This window comes from Athene cunicularia, assembly GCF_003259725.1.
Source record: "Athene cunicularia isolate RWA chromosome 7 unlocalized genomic scaffold, athCun1 chr7_part2, whole genome shotgun sequence".
In the NCBI taxonomy this organism is placed as follows: domain Eukaryota; kingdom Metazoa; phylum Chordata; class Aves; order Strigiformes; family Strigidae; genus Athene; species Athene cunicularia.
In genome coordinates, this window is record NW_020799108.1 from 3,625,043 (window position 1) to 3,630,954 (window position 5,912).

Below are 5,912 nucleotides of genomic sequence, written 5' to 3' on the forward strand. Positions count from 1 at the left end.
GTATTGGAGAGATCTCCCAGCATAGTGAAAATACATTTTAAAGTGTTCAAGGTAAACAGCCATCTCAGGAGTCAATTACACGATTAGAAAGCATAGCCAGTTCAGCTGGCTTCCTATCTTTACAGGGATGAAAATGTCAGGTTTAAGTATCCGCAAAATATTATAGGTCCACAATTATTTTATGTAGGAAAGACTGTTTCCACTGAAAACAACAGCAAGACTCTCATAGCAAAATGATTTGGCCTAAACTTAATGTAGTGTTATTAGGGACAAATCTACATTATGAAGCAATCATGATACGACACATCAATACTTTCACTATTCAGACCATAAATATATGCTGAGAGGAAGGTCAAAATATTTAGAGGTTAAATTCAGTTGTTGGAGATGGGGAAGCTACTCTGCCATAATAGAACCTGAGACAAGCATTGCATGGGACAGAGGCATGGACCTCTCTACACACTCAGCATCTTCAATTCCACTACTGACTAATGCAAACAGGAAATAACTACATACAGACCACCCTCTTCTCCAGGAACACGACTGCATCTTTTACCTTTTCAAAAATTTGTTAGGTCCAAAATTTTGTAATTTGAATGCACACTCTTCAAACATACATTTTAAAATAATCATCACTGTTTCCTTAGGCTGCTCAAAGGAAAGACAAAATCCAAACAACTGGAATAAATGCTAATTTATAACAACTGAGTCACCACAGTGTAGCCTGTATCTTGTACTGGATCTAATAGCTTCACATGTTACAGCATCTTAAGCTTGTAGTTGATCTCCAGTTCATTACTTCTCAAAAGCTCGTTACGTCTCAAAGTGTTATCAGCAAAAGTGGTAACATCTGAACTTCCAATGGAAAAATAAGCCAACATGTGACCTCTAGTCTTACTGTCCTTTTGGACTTTACTTGAGAAGTTAACCACAAATCCATTTTTTTCCTCTTTCAGAGGTCAACCACACTTTGCACTTAGAAGCAAAAGCACTAGATGCTACAGTGTTAGACAGCAGTAGGACACTCCTGGCACAGGAAGAGAATTTGTTCTACACTTTGCATACTCTAAGTTCCATTAGCGCCCAAAAAAGTGCCAGTAAGTGAAGAGGAAAAAGCAACATAAACACTCTTCTCACACAGTATTTAATGCTCGCTGTAGTCCGCCTCATGTTATCGAACTCATGCTGAGGGAGGGCCGAAAGGATTAAGCAGATTGTGTTCTATATTGGATTATGAAATATTTTTTTTGTAAGAAACACCAACAGTTTCTACTTCAGTAAATCCTTAAATCTAGATTATCTGTAACATACTCTAAATTGCATTCAACTTGTGAAGCAACTCAGTCTCCCACTTTATTGTATATACCAATCATTTCAAGTTAGGCTAGCATTTCTGGTTTGCTGAGACAAGAAAATACTTGAGTTGTTAGTTGTTTGCCTACAGAAGCTTCCTGAGGTAATTTTTTTTTTTAATTTTCAAAAATACTATTAGATTTAACAAAACTATTACTTCATCTTACCTTTTTTCTAGCTGTTCAGAATATGACTGAAGCTGTATCAACATGGTTCAGTCTTTTTGCAGATCTGGATCTCCTTTCAAATCCAGATGCCGCTGGATATTCAGCAGATGAACTACTTAATGTTTATAGAGTTATCCAACAGGAAAATACTTACAGTATTTTGTTACAGTCTTAAACAGACTGATTTTATTTTACCATTAGGAAAGAATATTTAAAACCCAGCTCCAAACACATCATATCTGGCATGAGGGTGGACAATTAAGTTGCAAGGAGAACAGCACTGAAGTATCCTACTATGAGAAAAATCAGACTAACAACTTGGGTTTGGGACATTTTAGAGCTGTTTGAAAGCCTAATAAGCTGGTATGGTTCAGTCAGTGCAGAAAATATTTGTTTTCCGATACGTCACAGAGGAAAAAAGAAGGGGGTGGGGGGGGTGGAACTAGATCTAGCTAATTACTTTTTATCTCATCGTCTTCTAAAAATAAAATCCCTGGGGTTACCAGGCAAATACTAGTTCCAGGAAAATACTCTAGGGCATACAATGGACTCTTTTTAATTGTTTTATCTTCAAGGAAATCACATGCTTAGACCCACACCTCTGAAACAGCAAAACTGTATTTGGGACATAAAAGTGGCTAGGATACTGGTATCATTTCCCAACCCCGAGGAAGCCATGACTTTCCATTTTTAACTGCACTTAAAAGCTTTAGAATCATTCTGCTGTCTACCTGCAATTTCACAGGACCTTTTCTGTCAACAAAGGTAAGGCTGAGCACAGGTTCTGCACTGTTTTCACTACAGTTAGAAATATAGATCCAGTGTGCCAAAAATGAGGGGACTTGGGTATCTCATGGTTAAAATCTTGATATTGTCAAGGAATCACACAAAAATCCAGATTAGGCCAGAAGGTAGCCCTTTTATGAATTTGCCTAGTACAAGATGACACTGGTCGAGTTCTGCCTTAACTTGTAATTAACTTCTCGCAGCACAAAAACCAGCCTTGACCCTCTGTGGGTTCCAGTAAAGTCTTAGGCCATGGAAAATTAAATACACTACAGGACACAATTTGAACATTTCTTTTAGTTTATGCAACTCTAGCTGCTCTTGCATTTCAGGTCCTTTCAGTTCTGACTGCAGAGCCGAGGGTTTCAAAGGCTATTTTAACTGGGGTTGTGGCTCTAAAAAGAGATGTATGGCACAACTGAAGGTGCTGTGGAAGCAAAGAACAGGTAGGTAGGTAGGTGATACTGCTTTAAACAAGCAGTGCAATTGAAGACACATTTATGAAACTACGGTCTTTGAGTAGCTTTGAGTAGCATTTGATGCTGTCCAGAGGTTACAGTTTAAGATCAGAATCACTCCATGTTGTAATTCCCGAACTAAGTGACCTGCCACTTGCCATATGTTTAGCTTACAGTGTGGATGGATATCGGTGGTTTGGGATAGCAGCTGTTACACACCTGCAAGAGAATGCTGCCACCCATCCTACTCTTGGGTCAAGGACATCGCCAAGGACAAAGAAATTTCTTGAAATTTAGCTAACGGCTCCCAGAAACCTGAAGGTCAACTTTGTGGGCTGAAGACATGATTTACAGCTTGCATCAGAAGTTGTTAGGAAAAGATAATTTTCTGTGTGGGGAAAGGGAGTTGTTCCATACATAGCACAGGAACATGTTATTAAGCAACCTCTTACCAAAGGATTAAATATCTACAACTCTCAAACTGTTGAGAATGGTCTAGGGTCCTGGAGGTTTTTTCGTTGTGGGCTTTGTTTTGTTTTGTTTTATTAAACTGATCTATTTAAACAGAAAATGGAAACAAAAACTTAATCTCAAGAGAGATGTAACTCAATTATCTGACTGCTCAGCCCAGTTTGTAGTTTCCCAGCTGATGTTAACTGTATTCACTGCAGCAATTATAGGTAATTTTACTTGAAAATTGTAAACCAGATTCTACTGTAGATCTTCATCTACCCTGCACAGCACATGCGTATGTCTTGCAGCTGAGCAGTGCTTCTATGAATTCTGTATACAGAAGGATATTTTTAAGACATTATTAAAATCTTTAATTTGCAAAACCCATGCAAAAGATTTGGGCTAGACCAGGATGTAGCCCTTTTGTTAATTTGTTCAAAACAAGATGTTGTAGGCCAAGGCCTGTCCTAACTTGTAATTAACTTGAAGTTCAGAAATTTGAAGAAGTGCAAACAGAACAGATTCTCACCTCCTGCCTTCCTGACACACACAGCCAGATGAATTCTGGCAGCACTCACTGTTCAGAAACTTGCACCTACTGCCAGGAAACAGGGAAACCTCCCTTATAGCCATTTCCATCTACAGTGAAACTATTATTTACAGTGAAGCAGTGTTTACACTGGTCAGCTACACATCTATAGTTAGATAAGGCATCCACAATATACCATGTAACAAACAGTTTCTTAACCAACAGCTTAATCACAGCAGTTAACGTACCCATGCTCGTAAAGGTAGGAATTAATGAACAATGCTCTACTTTGCTTGCAGTAATTATTTTTTTATCTACTACAGGATTTATTTTTTTTTTTTCTTTCCTACAAGCAATGTCACCACAATGTGAAAGCATTATTCATTATGGACATGCTCCTACATCAATACAAGCATTAGTTACAGGGCTGTGACTTCAGGTATGTGAATCAGGGCTCTGTAAACAGTGCATGATGTGGCAAATAAGGCTTATTTGGCAGGAGTAAGACTTGGAAAAACGGTACATGCAGTGGTAATGAATCCAGCCTATTTCAAGCATGGGAGAACTTCACCTGAATTACTTCCTCCACGCTATTCTAACTATAAGTTTACCGTATGTAGCACTTAACCAGTTTATGTCTGATTGCTGAACAGTGCTTCTGTAAATGCTGTATACAGAAGGAATATTTTAGGACAGTAGCATCTGAAATGTTTCAAAGTCTGGGTGGATGACAACATCCAAATGCTGAGTAGAGAGCCAAGAGAACAAGGGGATAGGATAAAACACATGCAGCCGTGGCTTACAACTTCCATACCAATTTGCTACACACTCAAACGTAACTCAAAGCAAAAGCTGAGATACCCACAAAATTCTGCTAGTCTGCCTCCTGACTGGTTCTATCTGAAGAAACAAAACGAGCAACTCTGAGAAACGAAACTGCTCACAGTGAAATCTGAATTGGAGGACTGTCCAATTGCTCACCACACAGAGTTACTCTTTCAGTTCTCTGTCTTCATCAGCTTCTTAATGTGTCTTGCAGTTTACCTATATGCAATATAAGGTGTGGAAGGAATTTAAACACCAGATGTATTTACAACAAAATCATTACATGTGTGAAACCATAAATACTAGATTTGCAATTGGTGGTGAAGAAATAGTTTAACAGAGAATGTGGTTACAGCCTATTTAATAAAGAATCAGGTCCTGTTCACCTTGGAGACAGGCAAACATCTGCAGACAACTGAATGGGTAAAAAAGAATAAAATGTGAGAAAGCATCAACTACAGAAGACTCTTCTGCTCCAGACTTCCAACAGCTGTGAATTCCTCTTTTACATTTTAATCAAGCAGCTTCTGAGTTAGGTGTGAATTTACCCAAGGACTCTGGCTGTGAAATGCACACTCTTGGGAACTTGATGCTGCTGTACTGGCCCAACCCTTTCCACCAATAGAAAAGCACAAGCCAGCTTGGCTTTGGGGGGACACACTGAAAATCCTTCAATTCCTTGAGATTCAGAGAAATCTTCTACCTCTCTCCATTCTGGAATGAAAGATAGCTGACAATGATTTTCCAGGAGAATCACTCCAAGCCTTTTTTGACAAATTAGACTTATATTTACTAAAGAGCTATCAAGAAGCCCCAAATTACATAATTTATCTAGCTCACTATTTCTAATGTAAATAGTGACTATTTCACCAAACAGTCTAAGTACCTTCCCAGGCCAGCTTCAGCAGTTGCATTCTCCAGAATAGTAGCATGAACCTACCAGCAAGAATCCAGGTCTTTTTTCTCAGTACTGTTCCCATAGCCTCACTCCCAGGAGAACACATGCTGAATCTCCCTGTACCCAAAATCCACGACTTGTGGCATTTTCCCCTAATAGTGGAATTGTAAAGTGCTCAGGAACTGACTTAACCTACTGCAGATGAAGATGGGGAAAGGCAGATTCTCAGGACTATTTTGAGGATGTACTGCAGGAATAAGGGTAGGGATTAATCAGAGATTTCCACCCTGATTAATTTTCTGTGAAAGGGTTAAAAGTGAATATTTTATTCTAAGTAAACACCTACTACCCTCAGGGTAAATCCTCAGACAACTCTTCAGGCTGTCAGAGCACACAAAAGCCATTGCTACTAAAAATAAATACAAATCCATAGCTCAAAGTGA